General features: G+C 35.5%; 1 protein-coding gene across 1 annotated transcript in view; it reads right to left on the bottom strand.

Annotated features, from left to right (window-relative positions):
- The window catches only part of LOC105820148 (putative Polycomb group protein ASXL3), a 110,360-nt gene that overhangs the window by 53,985 nt on the left and 36,317 nt on the right, over positions 1 to 20,058 (bottom strand). The window lies entirely within an intron of this gene.

Here is a 20,058-nt window from a genome sequence, read left to right as displayed (position 1 = left end):
CTGTCCTCTCATGCCCACTAAACAAATAGGGGAATGAGTGACTGCTATGAGGTTCCACACGAGAAGACCCTCGATGTCCATTTTCACCCAACGTCACTAGCTGGTACCTACCCGGAAGGAATGAACGGAACCACTCCAATGCAATCCCAGCCACTCCTGCTAGTTCAAGCATTCGGTTCAGCATCACCTCATGACCAACACGAAAGCAGCTGAGGCTCTAATATAATCATCATGGAAAGTTGTCCCAAATCCTTCATTGGAGGAAGATCCTTCATACACACCAACGCTGTCTCCAAGCCATGCCGGGGTCTGAAACCAGACTGGAAAATATTATATATGTGTATATATGGTAAAACTCCCACAAACCACTCTTCTACTTTGTCATATTTATTTACAGCTGCTTAACCCATCCTATATATTGCCTTCTCAAGGTAAAAACATGAACATTCAAGGAAAGACCCTTTCCATAGTAGAAGGTTAACTTAAAGCATATGAAGACCTGGTGCTGCCTGGTAAGGTAGTTGAGATGGTTCCACATGGAACATACTTTGTCCTGAAGGGAAGAGAGAAAACACAATATTGGTTTCCAGGGCTAATCTTCTAAACTTTGGGGATAGGATCAAACTATTCTGATATTTAAAAAGGAAAATAAAAGCCATGGATTTTTCAGCAGATAGAATAGCAATGCCAGATTAACCCTCGAAGCTCTATTTGGTATTACCAAAAGTGCCTTGCCTCCTCCTGAAACCCACTGTGTGGATACCACTTTCATAATCCTAACTACCATCACTTGGACTGCATTATCAGACTCTCTCCTGATCAAAGAGCTCTGGACGAACTGCATTTGCTTGTCCTGGAGACAGGGCCAGGAACAACAACTTCCAATGGTAAGAAAAATAAAAACAAAAATAAATAAAATATGATCAATGGACCCCAAGAGCTATTACACATAAAAAGCAAAAAGAATTCAAGCCAACTAAAAAAAATATCAATTTTCCTTCTCATTCCTTAATGAATACGCTTTTTAGTAACACAGTGATGGATATTACATAGAGTATTTAAAGTTTAACCAGAGAATTCACTATTTTTTATTTTCTTGGGCCCTTTATTACAAGATTGAACACTATTTCCTTTTTGCTTGTCCCTTTCACCTAAACAAATATAATACTGACAACTAAAACTTTTAATCCCAACCACAAAATTTTACTAAGTTTTTCTATTTCCAGAATGTGTCTAAAATAAAATTAAATGGGTTCAATCACTGCAACATTATTGTCTGTGTACTTACCCTAACTCACTTTTACATCAAATAGCTATCTATAAAATTGCTTGTCATATATAATTTCGTTTAGAGTTAATAGAATTCTGTCTTCTCATTTCCATTTCCTTTGGCTACTGGCCAGATCCATTCCTTGTCAGTTACTTTCAGTCTACACTAAAACAAAAAAGCTTGGAAATGTCCACCTGATATACCGCCTCCCCTACCTCCTCAGTATATTCTTTGGTTCCTAAGTCAATTATTCTGTTGATGTCAAATATCTAGAAACCTTTTAGAAAGATTTGGACCTGAGATTTATATGAAACATAATACTCATTACATTTTTCTGCACACTCTCCACGTACTTCAATATAGCTCATGAAAATGACAAGTCTCTCACTAAGGATAATGTGAAGAATGAATGGCTCACCTAGGCAGAAAATTCAGAAAATGTTATTTTGAAAGGGATAGTCCACTTGGTTGCTTAGTAATATAAATTATTTTTCCTTCTTAAATTTAAGTTCTGTTTGACATATTGACCTCTTCTCACATAACCTGAGGTTGTGACCACAGTAAAGTTAGTACAAGAATCTTCTCAAACCATCTCTTTTAAAGATATCAGTTAAAGATATCTATAATTAATGTATGTTCAATCAAATAAACATTTGCTGTGATGCCTACTATTATCTAGGAACCACACAGGATATGCAAACTTGAGTAAGGTATGCTACTGTTTATCTTGTAATTCATAGTTTAGTTGGGAGAAAGACAGCTAAACAAAACTATGATAATGATACATTTTTTTTACTTCTCATGGAATAAAGGAACCATATTTCTGTGGGGAAGGTTTCCCAGGGGAGGTGACAATCGTAACTGATAAACAGGAATTAGGGCGATAGTGATGATAATAACCAAGCGAAGCTGAGGCGTTAGTGGATATACAATTTACAAGAATCTTGGAAATTAGATCACTACTCACAACTAAAATATATCCTATGCTATAGTTAGTTTATTAGACAGCAAAACTATTTCAGCATAATGGAAAACTCCAAGCATACTACGAATGTTCAATAAAAATACTATGAGAATCTCAATAACAAGAATATACAAATAGTGACACGGATTTTTCAAAGAATCAATTATTTCCTATATACTTAAACGTACACCTCCTAAGAGATAGCAAAGTGGTTTTGTTCACTAAAGCTTATTCTCCAAACTTGTATTTTGAGTATTTGAAGCTTTGTAATCAAATTTCAAACAAAATTTGGGTGACAGTACAAATACACAGAACTTTAAGACACATCTTTTCCCCCAAAAATATACAAATTAAATAATTAGCAGGAATACTGCAAGGATACTACATGTTAACACATATGAGTTTGGAAGGTGGGAAAGCAGAAGAAACTCTACATGAACATCCTGCATCTGAAGACTAAAGTGGCCTGAGTGTGAGAGTTAGCTATTGGCATATTGGACATCAAGAGAGTCCCTAATTCTAGAGTCCAAACATTAGTTATTGGCATATGTCATATTAAAAACAACTTGGGCTCTATAACTGTACTTTTAAATCTTGTCATAGAATCTGAATTAAGAACACAAACTAGACTCCCTATTCTAATCTGATAAAATAGTTGATAAAAAATAAGTATTAGATAATATTATATATTTCTTATGGAAAAATGAAACATTTGTGTGATGTGTAAAGTACTAGTATACTAAGTACCACTGTAAAATATCTTAATATACAAACTGGACTTCATTCAATCTTGATTAACTTTCAAATTTCTAACAAAGCAGCAAACAGTAACATAAACCAAATATATTATAACTGATGGCACATTTTCCAAGTTTTTTCAGATGATTTTTATAGTAGCCTTACGATGTAAAAAAGACTTACAATTTCCCATATTTTATAGGAAGGACAAACAAAAAAAGACTGAGTGACTTATCCAGGATAATACATTATGCTAGAAGCAGAAATAGAGCTAGAATTCAAATTTCTATTCACTCAATCAGAAAATATCATGAGTCTAGTATATCAAGGGCATCAAGGGGAAAAGAAAGATCAATGAGACATGAACTCTACCATTAAGGAAATTGCAGTCCTATTACAACAGGAGAAAATTTGGGAGAGTTTATTAGATACTACTACGAAGGAACACACTTATTATTTTAAAATGGAATAGCAAGGATAAAATGAGGAATTGAAGCTAAAGGAGTTAAAGAATTCTTCATGAAGAGGTAAAAGTATATGACATTTAAATTGGGCCTTGAAGGTAGCACTGAAAGGCAAGAAATGGTGAAGGTCATTATAGTCTGAGCAGATTCAGAGAAACCTGAAAATGTAAGAAATGTGTGTATAACATATATAGGTAATCTTTTTTCAAATGTAAGAAATAATAATACACATTTAAAACAAATCAAGCCCAAGCATGAGATCTAATGAAGAAACAGATGGCAGAGGCTGATAGTTGGATCCCGGTAAGGACCCTTCCCTACAGCTAAGTAAGCTCCCTACTTTTGAGAGCTGGGAACACGCCTCCTGCAATAAAGACTGTAGTCCCCAGCTTTCCTTTCAGCTCAGGTCAAGCGTGTATCTGGCCAATGGGAGATGAGGTGCACTGATGCACTCGACTTCCAGAACATGTCTTTAAAGGGACTATGGCCCAGCTGTAAGCCATCTCAGACAACTGGAATGAGAACAACATCCTAGAGATGGCAAAGCAACCAAGCAGAAGGACTTGGTTTCCTGGATATCCTAGTGCGGCAAAGCTATCTTGTCACTTCTGGGACTGCCTACCTTCAGAGAGTAACATAAGAAATGAATTTCTACTTGATTAAGCCACTTATTTTGGGATCCTATGATACCCATACAAACTTACACATTAGTTTATACAATAGGCTCTGCTATAAAGCAAACAGCAATCAAAAGTAATTTCTTGGATTTCAATTCTCAAAACCTAGGGAAATGTCTGCACAGCCAAAGAAACTATCACAAGAGCAAACAGATAACCTACAGAATGGGAGAAAATATTCGCATGTTACACATCCAATAAAAGGCTGATAACTAGAATCTATTTAGAACTCAGGAAAATCAGCAAGAAAAAATCAAACTACCCTATCAAAAAGTGGGCAAAGGACACGAACAGAAACTTTTCAAAAGAAGAAAGAATAATGCCCAACAAACATACGAAAAAATGCTCAACATCTCTAATCATCAGGAAAATGCAAATCAAAACCACAATGAGATACCACTTATCCCAGGTGAAAATGGCCTTTATCAAAAAGTCTCAAAACAATAAACGTTGGCATGGATGCGGAGAGACAGGAGCACTCATACACTGCTGGTGGCACTGCAAACTAGTACAACCTCTGTGGAAAGCAATACGGAGATACCTCAAAGAGACACAAGTAGATCTACATTTGATCCAGCAATCCCATTATTGGGCATCTACCCAAAAGAACAAAAGACATTCTATAAAAAAGACATCTGCACTCGAATGTTTATAGCAGCACAATTCACAATTGCAAAGATGTGGAAACAACCCAAGTGCCCATCAATACATAAGTGGATTAATAAAATGTGGTATATGTATACCATGGAGTACTACTCAGCCACAAAAAACAATAGTGATCTAGCACCTCTTGTATTATCCTGGATAGACCTGGAATCCATTCTACTAAGTGACGTATCCCAAGAATGGAAAAATAAGCACCACAAGTACTCACCATCAAATTGGTTTTAACTGATCAACACCTAAGTGCACATATAGGAATGACATTCATCGGGTGTCGGGCAGATGGGAGTGGGGAGGAGGGAATGGGTATATACACACATAATGTGTGCGATGCGCACCGTCTGTGGGACGGACATGCTTGAAGTTCTGACTCAGGTGGGGCAAGGGCAATAAACGTAACCTAAACATTTGTACCCCCATAATATACTGAAATAAAAAAGAAAAACATAAAAATAATTGCAAAGGGTTTAATAAAATCAGCAACATATGATGATAACAGGCTTTCAAATCAATTTTTAAATTTTAATCTATATAATAACCCTAAACAGTAAAAAGGTCAGGGATCAATGTTATACTTTTATAAGTGATGAAGAAGACAACACATAATGAATTAATTACAAAAAGTATTTCATAGCTCCAAACTGTATTGGCTTTAACCTCATTTAATCAGTAAAATAATCATTACTTATATTCCATACTGAATTAATATACTAAAGATCCATGCATAAAGAAAATTAAAATGAGTTACTAATGCCAGAAAAATAATCAATAAATGAAAACTTGATTTTTTATTGTCGGTTCACATTAATCAACAATATTTCCATTTACCCCTTGGACTTTTCAGACTGCTCGATTTCACTGTGATTATACTTAAATATTTAATTAATAGCTGTTTTGTTTTTTATAGAGAGAAGGAAAATTTAGTAAGTAAACATAAAATTATTATTATAATGTGAATGAAGAAACAGAGTGGGCTGTTAGTCTGGGGAGAAATGTGAAAAGAAGAGAATAGGTGTGGGATGACCCCTTTTATTCAAACTCTCTGCAGACAAATCTATCAGGCCTTGCCTCACATAGCCATCCTGACGTTTTATACATTCCAAAGGATAAATGGAATAAGAATGTTCAATAAAATGACGTCTTCCTGCAAGATTTTCATTGGCTCCCGATGCTTACTGAGCTCAATGGCTCTCTCCATCTGCCACAGCAAGAATGCAAAGCAGGCACAGCCCCTTCCTGTTCTTCTCATAGTCCTCCTTTGGCAAGGTCTTGATGGCAACAAGGAGCCAATGAGACCAAAATCAAGAATTTTATATCACTACTTAAAGTATAAATTACAGCACAATCTCTCTTGCACCCTCAACTCTGGCAAACAGTTTTACAAATACATACTACTCGAGGCAAATCAGGTCAGGTCATAGAGGGTGACTGGATCAATGTAAACCCATCACTCCTGGAAAAATAGTTGAAAGGAATTTTCCTTTCAATAGCACTTTAGAACCGAGCATTTATCTTTTTTTTGTTTATATGTTCTGACCTTCACTTACTTTTGTAAATGCTTTTTTACTTTGGTATATTCCTCTCAAATTCTCAAATGACCAGCCTCTTCTAGGTTTAAAGATGAGTCAAACATTCACTAACTCTATTTTTTGTGAACAACTCACTTCACTTTTCTAAACCTTAGTTTACTGATATGTAAAACAGAAGTCTAAGAATATATGATCTGCAAATTTCTTACCAGAAACAAAATGTGATAATTCTGAGTTAAACGTCATTCACTTCGTAGCTTGCATCCTAACGTAGCAGAGACTGCTCTGAAACGATCTGGTTTTAAGGGGAAGCTTGTTCTCAGATCAATTCTCAAAAGCATGGTTTAAAGTTGGGATAGTACTGGCGACAGTAATTGGCCCCTTGTGGAATCTAGTCCTGACCTTCTCTTTACCAAAGGACATAATTCCTCAGCTATTAAGAATTATTTTGCTCCCTACTCTTTGGTCACAAAGGCATACTTTTCATCAAGGCTAGAAACTGCTTAGGAAACTAGGTGGTTGGGTAAGGGGAAGACCGGATTTAAAATTTTAAATGATTATCTGCTTCAAGTTACTTAAAATCCTTCAGAGACTATTTCACAATCCCTCATTGCTTTCTTAGGAGAAAAGGAGAGAAGAATGTACCTATTAGACAAAGTAACTTATAAAACTTTGAAAATTAAAAGTTATAATTGGCTGACATTTTTGATAATATGGTAAAAGAATGGTATCTAAAAATAAGAAATCAAATAAATTCTCATCTTAAAAATCAAGTAAAAATTTCGAATGTTAAGGCTGAATTTTTTTTTTTTTTTTTTTTTTATTTCAGCAAATTATGGGTGTACATACGTTTAGGTTACGTGTGTTGCCCCTTGGTTCCCCCCCCACCGAAGTCCGTGTTTCAAATGTGTCCATCCTTCGGGTAGTGCGCATTGCACTCCTTGTGTATACATGTGAATTTTTTTAAAGTAAGCAGTAAAACCAGTTTTTGGTAATTCCGAATAGTACTTCCTGTCTTACTGATAAAGCACTCTCCTTGGCTTGTGGTGGGGGTGTGAGGGCAATTCCAAAGTGAGCTTCACTAATCCTAACACTTAAGAAATTAAGATTTGAGCCATTTTTAGGCTATTCCACTAGCAACGAACTGTTCCATCAAATCTTCATGAATGCCATTTTTCTATTTCTAGTAACCAGCGGGTAACTTTCAATGAACACAAATTAAGAAACAAATTGAGTAATAATCATTATACAAATTGTTGCATTTCATGCACACATGCTAGAGAAGAACTAAGTTATGAATTCAGGCTGGCCACTGTGGCCTGAAAGAGAGTATACTCTGCCTGGCAATTGTGCAGATGTCTTCTGTAAAACTAAAAAAAAAGAAAAGAAAAATAAAAAGGAAAGGATAATGAATGTTTTTACACCTCCCTGTGGGAGTATAATGGATGGGCGATAGGAGGGTAGGTGGACAAGTGGTCCTGATATAGACTGTATATAACAGTAAGTTATCTGATTATGCTCTGCTTAAGAAAATTTCCTAAAGATGTAGTGATACCTCTTCTCAAACTATACTCACTTGTTCATCTGGGCCTCCTTTCTTTCCCTAGTGGTCCCCAACCTTTCTGGCACCAGGGACCAGTTTCATGGAAGACAATTGTTCCATGGACTGGGGATGGGGAGGTGTTGCGGGGCGGGGGTATGGTGCAGAGCTCAGGTGGTGATTCACGGCCCATTTCCTAACAGGCCATGGGCCGGTAATGGGCCAGGGCCTGCAGATTGGGGACCACAGTCTAGACCTATCTCTTAAAAGAAAAACAATGTTAATAACTTAACACATGGTTTAGATAATCTCATCTATTCTCATTCATTTGTTTCCACAGTGTAGAGAAACTGTCATCCTCTAAAACTGCCTTTTGAATTATCTATATTTCATTAGCAATTATTATCAATATTTGGTCACAATTAACAAGTCCCTCAAACACAAGAATTTGAATCTGTAACTCCAAAATCAACAATAAAATAGTGATAGTCCCACAAAGTTCTCAGTTCTCCCATTACCCATAGTATGTTTCCTGCCCTCACATTATCTTCTGAAACAAACAGTAAGAAGTTACATTTAAAATATATCTTGCTTCTGTCCATAAATCCATATCTTTACTAATAGCATCCTCCCCACATTGGACAAGCAAAACAGTTCATCTGAGGCTTTGCATCCTCCAATTCTAAGAGAGTTATAGAAATGCTTTCTCACCCTTCAAACCTATTTACAACTAGGCTATTACTGAAAGAGTTTTAATACACCTATCTACATAGAAGACTTTCATCTTGGTAATGCATATAAGACATCAACAATAAGCCAGAAAGTCTGCTAAAGGCAATAGGGGAGTATCTACTCAAAAGAATCTTATAACTAATATTTTTAAATCAAAATTTTATTAGACTCAGGCTAAGGCTGAGTGTTTAAAAAGGTTAAGAGCAATTGGCTGTAAGTCAGACATCAAATCCCAGGTTTATCATTTGCTAGCTGGGTGAACTTCCTCAAGTTACTGAACCTCACGTGCCTCTGTTTCTTTATCCATAAATGATCCATAATATCTATCTACCTGAAAGCTTTATTAAAAAGATAATTCATGTAAAATTCTTAGCATTAGGCCTAATATAAAGGATCAATAAATGTTAGGTATTATTTTGATCATCAACCTCCTACTCATTGATTTCCTTGACATATTACATAAACATGGTATCTCAGCACTATGCCAAGAAAATTAATGGATGCAGAGATACGAGTTCCTTACCTTAATGAGCTTATATTTGTGATGGAAAGACAATACTTTTAACATGTTGAAATATCATATACATGAAGAATTCAAGAGAGAATTTAGAAATTCTCAAGTTTAAAAAAAAAGAAAATCACACACTAGCTAGGCTTAAGATATGCTTCACAGAGAAGATGCTAAAAGATCTCATTAGATAACACCGAAAAGAATGGTCTGGAATCACACTATAAATCCTTAAAAGCAGGGACTACATTTTATTCAGTTATTAGCCCCAACAACTTCTACAATCTCAAGAACAATAATATGTGCTTAATAAATGCTAACTGAATGAATGCATGCCTTAAAACCTTGCACAGAGCTCCAGGATCTTACACAGTAAACACTGAGTGGGCACTTAGTAGATATTTCATTCAGTAACTTCTGATAATGATAGCTCTATCTCCACAACTTTATTTTAATTTCTCTAATGTCCCTTTAATTTGACTACCAAGCACTCTGGGTATACACACCTCAGTAATGAGAACCTGCCCAGGAGATTATTACTGCCGGACTAGAGACTATATACAAAACCCCATACTCACCTAGCACAGGTCTTATCTTATACAAATAGAATAATCACCTAAATTTCAGACAGAACTCCAGCCAACGACTATCAATTTGACTTTGCTTAGGTGTGTGAGAGAGCATAGGACACACAGTCTTCATTGTTCTAAAAGAACTAAGACTTATTTTTAGGAATTATGTTCTACAGCTTTTAGAAAACCTTGCTCAACAAGCTATCATATTTTTTATTCCTTCTGAAAACAAATTAACTATAAAAAGAAGTCCCCATGTCAGCATATCAACTCTTTCGCATTTGAATTATGCTGTCAAGTTCGAAACAATGAAGCAAAACTAAAATCATTTAGGCGTGTGGCAATTAAGAGCACAAGCAATGAAATAAGAGATGAAGAGAAAAGCACCACTTAGAAAAAAATTAAATAAAATCACCCCAGTTAAATTCCTTTTCCTCCCTAAAGATTTTCACCTGCATAGGATACTTAGAACAACTGACACACAATGTAATTTTATATCCATTTCTGGTTCTATTTCTGCAATGAAATATTTATAGAGTGTTCAGTGTTTCTGGAGTAAATTATACCTAGATCTTGATAAGGCTGAAATCACCTAAATTACCTTTTTGTTCAATTATTTGGAATAATGGAGAAAGAAAGCCTGACAGAATAAAAAGATACATTAAGAAATGGCCATTCCGTAGCTATAATTGCACAGCTTAGTGGTTATTGATGCCTTGAGGCTTATATAGTCACCACAGCTATTTTTACCAAAGGCCTCAAATAAAATCCAAATCAATTTATGTTATGTGAATATACACATTTTATTTGAACATAAAACTTCTTGAGCTAAGTATTTCATTGGTTTATATGTTAGGAATAATATATGAAAACAAATATTAGCAGTATGCAAAAATGGAAGCATTGTATTGTGTTAAGCATATTGTTATGAATACCTTCCAAAATGAATACTCAATATTCTAGAAATATTCATATGATATGCCATGAGTTCTAGAGATTTTCCAAATTCTGAATCACTGTTATGGATGACTTTTTGTGTTCCCCTAAAATCCCTATGTTGAAGCCTTAACCCTCATATGTATTTGGAAATGAGGCCTGTATGGAAGTGATTCAGGTTTAATGAGGTCATGAGGATGGGGCCCTGACCTAACAGGGTTAGTGTCCTTATACAAAGAAACGACAGAAAGCTCACCGTCTCTCAGTACAGATACAGGGAGGAAAGGACATGTGAAGACACAGCATGAAGGAGGCTGGCTACAAGCCAGAAAGAGAGCCCTCACCAAAAACTGACCCTGCTAGACGTCTGTCTGGAAATTCTACCTTCCAGAACTGTGAGAAAATAAATTTTTGTTGTTTAAGCCACCCACTCTATGGTATTTTGTTATGGTCACCCAAGTAGACTAAGACAATCACTACTAAGTTGAATTTGATCTAGAAGCCAGGAAGAGTCCTGTTCCAAACTTATTACTGTTAGGCATTTTGTCTGAAAAGTTCTTCCTCCCCACTCAGCAATCCAGCCTTATATCAACAAAGTGGTAACTACCAGAAGTGTATGTGAGTGCACACACACACATACACACTCACAAACAACACAGTTCATGAATTTCTTGTGGGATTTTATTTCCACTTTTCAAATCATGAAAATATTAATGGAGGAAATTTCATAACAAATGGCAAATAGTCAACTGAAGCACCAGTATCAGATGTCTGACTATAATGGCTTTACAGTTGCCCAAGCCCAGGTTGATTAGGATTGTGCTGAGGAGCTGGAATCTGATCCTGGTGGTAAATGTTTCACATGATGATTTCTTAACTCAAGAAATGCTCCACAGTAATATATAATCCTGTCACCTCCCGCAAGAATTCAATTATTTTGTCACTACATAAAAAACTAATTTTAAATTAAAAAAGATTAATTTGACAGATTACAAAGTTATTTTTAAATAACTACTGATATTAATGCACAAATTATGATTATGACTTCTTAATGTTATACCATTTAATATAAAACTAACTAATTATGTATAGAAAGCATACAATGTTAATACACATTTTAAATGGCATATTTTGGGGGAAAGTGCATATGTGTGTATACATATATATGTTTTTTATATATATATATATATATATATATAAAATGACCAGATTAGAAATTCAAAATTTCATCTAAATATAAGGTATAATGTATGCTTCCATCACTTATAAACCCTGTATTATCAGAATATCATGGATATATCCAGATTTTTTTAACTATAAAAAGGTACCATACCTGATTTCATTTAATTATCACCAAATATAGAACTGACTGTAGCTTTCGATTCATCACTTACTATATGTGATACAATCTCCAGAATACAGGCATACCTTGTTTTATTGTGTTTCACTTTATTGCACTACATTTGTTTCCATAAACTGAAGGTCTGTGGCAAACCTGCCTCAAGAAAGTCTACTGGTGCCATTTTTCCAACGATATGTGCTCACTTTGGGTCTCTGCGTCACATTTTCACAAATCTCACAATATTTCAAACTTATTCATTATTATTGTATCTGTTACGGTGATCTTTGATCAGTAATCTTTGATGTTACTACTGTAATTATTCTGAAGGGCCATGAACCACACCCATATAAAACTGTAAACATAATCAATAAACTGCTCCTCTCACCAGCCACTCCCCCATCTCTTTCCCTTTCCTCAGGCCGCCCTATTCCCCGAGACATAATAATATTAAAATTATAAGCCAATTAATAAGCCTCCAATGCCCTCTAAGTATTTAAATGAATGAAGACTTGGACATCTCTCACTTTAAATCAAAAGGCAGAAATGATTAAGTTTAGCAAGAAAGGCATTAAAAAAACCAAGATGGGCTGAAAGCTAGGCTGCTTGTACCAAACCGCCAAAGCTGTGAATGCAAAGGAAAAGTTCTTGAAGGAAATTAAAATTGCCACTCCAGTGAACACACACATGATAAGAAAGCAAAACAGCCTTATTGCTAATATGGAGAAAGTTTTAGTAGTCTGGATGGAAGATCAAACCAGCCACATTACCTTAATCCAAAGCCTACTCTAGAGCAAGGCCCCAGTTCTCTTTAATTCTATAAAGTCTGAGAGAGGTGAGGAAGCTGCAGAAAAAAGTTGGATGCAAGCAGAGGTTTGTTCATGAGGTTTAAGGAAAGAAGCCACCTCTCAAACATAAAAGTGCAAGGTGAAGCAGCAAGTGCTGATGTAGAAACAGTAGCAAGTTATTCAGAAGATCTAGTTAAGACAATTGATCAAGGTGGCTACACTAAGCAACAGATTTTCAGTATAGACAAAACAACCTTATATTGGAAGAAGATGCCATCTAGCTAGAGAGAAGTCAATGTTTGTCTTCAAAGCTTCAAATGATAGACTGGCTTACCTGTTAGGAGCTAATGTAGCTGGTGCCATTAAGTTGAAGCCAATGTTCATTTATCATTCCAAAAATCCTTGGGCTCTTAAGAATTATGCTAAGTCTACTCTGCCTGTGCTCCATAAATGAAACAACAAAGATTAGATGATAGCACATCGGTTTACACCATGGTTTATTGAATATTTTAAGCCCACTGTTGAGATCTACTGCTCAGGAAAAAGATTCCTTTCAAAATATTATTGTTCATTGATAATGCATTTACTCACCTGTAAGTTCCCTTGCAAATGTACAAGGTGATTAAAGTTATTTTCCCTCCTAACACAACATCTATTCTGTAGTCCATGGATCAAGTTGTTAATACTGACCTGTAAGTCTTATTATTTAGGAAATAGACAGTGATTCCTCTGATGGAACTGAACAAAGAAAATTGAAAACCTTCTGGAAAGGATTCACCATTCCAGAGGCCATTAAGAACATTCATGATTCATAGGAGGAGGTCTAAATAGCAATTCTTATAGGGTTTGGAAGAAGTTGATTCCACCCTCCATGAATGATTTTGAGGGCTTCAAGACTTCAGTGGAGGAAGTAACTACAGTTGTGGTGGAAATAACAAGAGTATCAGAAGTGGGACCTGAAGGTGTGAGTGAATTGCTGCAGTCTCATGATAAAATTTTCACAGACGAGGAGTTGTTTCTTACGGATGTAAAAAGAAAGTGTCCTCTTGAGATGAAATCTGCTCCTGGTGAAGGTGCTGTGAACGTTGTTGAAATGAAAACAAAGGATTTAAAATATTACATAAACCTACTTGATAAAACAGCAGCAGAGTTTGAGAGGACTGATTCCAATTTGGAAAGAAGTTCTACTGCTGATAAAAATGCTATCAGATTACATTATATGCTACAGAGAAATCTTTTGTAAAAGGAAGATTAATGCAGCAAACTTTACTGTTGGCCTGTATCAAAAAAACACAAAACAACAAATGTTGGCGAGGATGTGGAGAGACAGGAACATTTTTACACTGCTGGTGGGACTGCAAATTAGTGCAACCTCTGTGGAAAAGAATTTGGAGATACCTCAGAGAGCTGAAAATAGAAATACCATTTTATCCAGCAATGGCACTATTAGGCATCTACCCAAAAGAGTACAAAACATTCTACGATAAGGACATCTGCACCCGAATGTTTATGGCAGCACAATTCACTATTGCAAGAATGTGGAAACAACCCAAGTGCCCGTCAATCCATGAGTGGATTATTAAAATTTGGTATATGTTTACAATGGACTATTACTCAATCATAAGAAACGACAGTGATCTAGCACCTCTTATACTTTCCTGGATTAAACTTAAGCCCATTATCCAAAGTGGGGCACCACAAGAGCAGAAGAACGGGATCCATTTGTACTCACCATCAAATTGGTATTAACTAATCAACACATAAATGCACATACAAGAATAACATCTATTGGATGTTGGGCAGGGGGGAGGGGGAGGAGGGGACGGGTATTTGCATACACAAGGAGTGCAATGCGCACCACCCGAAGGATGGACATATTTGAAACACGGACTTGGGGGGGGACCAAGGGCAACATACGTAACCTAAACATCTGTACCCCCATAATATGCTGAAATAAAAGACAAAGAAAAAAAAAAAGAAATTACTTCGGGCACCCCAACCTTTAGCAACCACCACCCTGCTCAGTCGGCAACCATCAACATCAAGGCAAGACTCTCCACCAGCAAAAAGATTACCATTCCTTGAAGGCTCAAATGATTGCTAGCATTTTCTGGCAATAAAGTATTTTTAACTAAGGTATATACATTGTTTTTTTAAGACATGATGTTATTTCACACTTACTAGACCACAGTACAGTGTAAACAAAACTTTCATATGCACTGGGAAACCAAAAATTTGTGTGACTCGCTATATTGCAATATTCCCTCTTTACAGTGGTGGAACCAAACCTGCAATATCCTGGAGTAATGCCTGGATTATGAATTATCAGTTAAGAAATGCTACTATAAATGGCAGTGGACATTTGAGGAAAAAAATAGATTCGTAAAGTGGGAAGACTGAGGGTAAGATGACCAGATAAAAAGATACTGCAATAATCCAGGTAAGAAATGACAAGTGCTTAAGAATGGCTAAAAGTGGGTTACAGAGAAAGAAAGATGTGCTTAGCAAGTAGAACTAACACCACCCAGAGCCATCTGGCCATGACGGTATGGGAGAAGAAGAGAGTTAAGAATGGCACTGATTGAGATTTCTAATCTGAGTAATGATGACAAGTAAAATTTTATGTCAACTAAGAACTAGATTATTCTAGAAGCTTGCTTATACACATGTAGACACACATAAATACATGCAAATTGCCCTGTGTTTTTGTTTAGTAACACCATTGTCTCATACATCCCTCTCTAAGTAGCTGACTGTGCTCACCATTTACACAATGAGAGAATTAGATGTTAACAAATGGCAGGGATGACACTGTGAGCTAACATTATAATTCTAAAATGCCCAACACAAACAAACTAGATCACCATTTCAGTATTAAAGGAAGGATGCCAACATGGAGTCTGGAGATAAGAATTGATTTTGCAATAGAAATTATTTGCCTTTTTTCTTATCTCTAGACAAAACACTGCAGCAGCAAGAAAGAATCATCTCCTATAGCACTAATTAGCAACATAAATCTCACCAAGAGCAATGCCAAGAAATTTTATTGTTCGTCACTATACACAGTAATAGAATTTCTGACATTTTTCTCCCTCAAGAAATGCAACATTTTTAATAAACCACAGTACAAAGTGGTGATCCTAATTTTGGCATATCATAACAGAGACTGCAAAACAGAAAACACAAAAAGCTTTAAACAAGGTGGTAAATAAAAATTTATTCTAAGAATTATCAATAGAAATAAAAAATTCTCATTTATACTAGAATAATTACAAAATCTTGGGTTGTCAAGTGAATGTTCTACCTCACAAAATCTAAAATAAGTCCATAATCTGTGTAACACTAAACATAATAATGTTTTATAAAACTTTTTTTTAATGTCTCTACTGGGATGTGTAATTATAGGCTGCTTGCTTTGTAAAGAGCTGATGAAATCTAACGTTGATTTTATAAAGCAAAGCATCTACAATATTATAAAAATGTACCTCATAAATATCACCTTGCCCCCAACTCAACAGATTTTTTTACTGCTTTGTGTGATAGTGTGTATGTTTTTTAAAAAATTTATGACCACTTCTCCCCCATTGGATACTATTTACCTATTAGCAAATAATATAAAAACCATGTCACAGTCCATGCTACATTAATTATAGGTATCTTGTAATGATAATGTCCAGCACATAAGAAATTAGTCCAAACTAATGAATGGTTGTTTTGCTCTTGCTACATAATTGAGGCAAGCCTCCCTCCGTGACCTTGCAGCCTCTGGAGCTGTCACTGTAACAGAGCACACATTTCTTTGGAAGCATCACTTTAAAAATTACATGAGACATGGCAGGAAAAAAAACACATCCTCAGGCATCAAAAAACCCCACAGTCCTCTTTGTAAAAGAATGTTAACTTCTGAACAAGCAAATCAAAAACAGAAAAGCAGAATTGGGACAATCCCCAAAATCATCCAAAGCAACACTGTAACAAAATCATCCAAAGCAACACTGTAACAAGAGTTACTCCTCTTTTTCTACAAAAATATTTTTACTTACTGCAGACAAGAACATATTCTACAACAGCACCCTAGCTCCCTGAGGAAGTGGGAATGTTTAGCTAAGAAGTCCAAACGGGAATATCAAATATCCATCCACAAAAGCAGTAGATTGGAATATGCACATTTTAATCCCCTCTACGCAAGCAACATGGCTATTTGATTGATTATAAGATTCTAATTGTCTGAAAAGCTTCCAAACAACTATGACTGATTAATTGTTGACAACCAATAAAACACAAAGGAAGAGAAGCCTGAAAACACGCGGAATAAGTAAAGAACACAGATGGAAAAAAAATTTTATTGATAAAAAAAATTTTATTGATAAAATCTTCTATCCTATTACACAGAAAGGAAGTAAACCTTACCAAATGCATTTTCTTAAAAAAAGAAAACTAGGTCTAAAATAGTCATGTTATGATCACATTATTAATTTTTTCAACAAAAACCACATGTCCTTCTGACAATTCATTCTATTCACGTATCTTAAAACCACATGGAAAGTATTTCATTCTGGCTTTTCCAAATAAAATTTAATCATACTCTACTCATTTCATCAATAACATAAAGATAATACACGAAACGTTATGTAGTAAAGTTAACCTCTTTTTATCATGTCTACGTGAAAAGTATATAATTTAAAGTGTCACTTGAAAGGAAAAAGGATATTGTAAAATGTGAATAATTTAATCTCAAATAAAGAAACAATATCGCATATACTGAACATACTCAAATACCCACATTAGCTTTGCCAAAATTATTGGTGTAGTTTCTCGTTGTTGCTGTTGCTGTAAATTACAAGTTTAAACCAGTGGCTTGAAAACAAGCAACAGTACAATGACATTACTTGTTCACAGATAATCTGCTGAGGACTATAAGCATGCAAAATTGTTAGGTTTCTTTTGATGTAAAGAAAAACAACTATTGAATAGGATGGAAAATACAATGTGTAATGCTAAAAAGAAGCTTCTAACTCTGAATATAAGCCAAACTGGTCACTAAGCACCAGCAAATTAACATCTTGAGAAAGAAGATTATTGATTCGACAATTATTTATTGAGTATCTGCTGAATGCCAGGAATGTTAGGTACTCTACCCTTACGTTGCTCACAGACAGGCCGGGAAGACGTACCAGAATAACATTACAGTACAGCAAGGTAAATGCTACAGCGGACCTGGCTGGCACACAGAGAATGAAGGATCCCCATAGAATGGCCCTACTTTAAGTCCAGGTTGTAGTAATGGTGGCCTATCTTTCCTCTTTTAGAGATGCTAGGTACAGCGATGGACTATTTGGAGGAGGACTTAACATTACCTCTCTCTCTCAATCTCATCCATAGAGGAGACCACCAGAGGGCTATGGCCACCTCAAGTGATTTCACAATTACACATCCCTGTATTTAATCAGGCTCATTACCAACCCACATTTCTTGAAAAACACATCATTAATAAATACCTGGAAATTAATCAGCTATATTTGACCTTATGATGGTGGAATTTCTAACTTTAAGAAAAATACACACAGTTACACCTCATTTATTCAGCTACCTTAAATATTTGGAAATAATTTAAGAAATTCAGAAGTAGCAAAACAGTACATTAAGTAGACAAAATAAATTGTCAGTATCTTCTCCTTAAAACAACATACATAACATATGGGACAGCCCCAAACTCACTCAAAATAAATAAATATATATATATGTTTATTTTAGAAGTGATTCTAATAAGCAAACTGGAACAAAAAAACAAGGGGAGAGTGAGCAGAGATACATGGACCATAAGTAATAGGTTACCATTGACAGGAGGGGAGAAATTTAAAGAAACAGAATGAAAAAAGAAATGAGACTACAAAATGCATAATCTGAGACCACTCAGTGCAGAGCTGATTTTACAGAAGAGAACTTTAAAAGAACTGTGGTCTTTTCCTTTGCTTTTTTCCTTTCCTAGTCAACTTGGAAATTGCTTGCAGGCACTTTCACTAATACTCTACTGGTTCATCACTATTTGTAACAAGCACGTTTTTTGTTTTACAGAAGGACACAGTTATGGTGCGATGGGGTGGGAAGAGAGGAGGTGCCTTTATAGTTCCCATTTTAATGTTCTGTAATTACTCTTTAAAAAATTGTTTTGTTTTGTAGTTTTCTGTTTGTTTTTGCTAACTACATAATGCTTAAAGCCCTTTAATATACCGTTCTAGGAGGACCAGCATTTTGAAAAATTTAAAATAATGCTGTTACGATAATAAGTGTAATTAAAATGCTGTTACGAGCCATGGTACAGGAATTTTATACCTCAAGGTACATAACAAACTGATAGCAGCAGAGTCACTTCTGTGGAGAATATCTTAATGAACAAATTTCAAATGTCTACTCTTAGGAGATGCTTTTTATGACTGTGTTGGCAGATTCCTCTGGCACAAAGCCCATATTAGATGGGAGCTTACATCCTTAGATTTTTTAACCCCTCTTTTCTTACTAGCTGTGCCACAAGCATTTTCAGTGCTTTCTAAATGACATAAATATTTTCAAGGTTATTGACACGTGGCAAGGAGAAAATTAACTTCCAGTTTTTCCCATTTTTTTCCCTAACTCCCCACACTGACATCTGGCTGAGAACAGGATCTCCTTTAACAGAACTATTAGGTATTGTTAGCAACTAACCTCTCCATTGTTGCCTCCACCTCATGGGAGAAGAATTATTGCAAACACAGTGTAGTTACATTATCTCAGGGAGCAGGCAGAAAAAAAAAATCTCCAAAATAAATATGAAAATTTGAGCGTAGGTGTCCTAAATCCCACTAAATTGTTATGTCTATGAATATAACTTGCAAAAGATACATTTTAAACAGCTAGAGATTGATGTTACCCACACTTTAAAGTTATAGGAGTTACAGGTGAAACCTATTTTTTTAGGAAAAGTTGGTCTCAGGAGGATATTCCTTTCTCTCAGCAGTTCTGTATCAACATCAATCAAAACATTCCAAAGGTATCTTAGTAGGTTTAATTTTACCAAATTGTAACCACTGTATGCTCAATGGTTTGCAGATAGACAGCTCATAAACAAAAGTCCATTCTCTGTAGCACAGCTGATTACGTACACACGGGACAACATCATAGCTACTTTATCCTGCAACAAACCTCTTTTCTCCTTGAGTAATCTAATCCAAATGACCCTAAACTGCTGGCTAAAGCCAAAACTGTAAAATTAATACATAAATAAAAATAAAGGATCATCATGAATAAACAAAATGTCTATCACACAATGAAATACTATCTGGCAACAAAAAGGAATGAAAT

Source organism: Propithecus coquereli, unplaced genomic scaffold (assembly GCF_000956105.1).
Source record: "Propithecus coquereli isolate 6110/MARCELLA unplaced genomic scaffold, Pcoq_1.0 Scaffold51, whole genome shotgun sequence".
Classification (NCBI taxonomy): Eukaryota; Metazoa; Chordata; class Mammalia; order Primates; family Indriidae; genus Propithecus; species Propithecus coquereli.
This window is presented reverse-complemented; position numbering and strand designations above follow the sequence as displayed.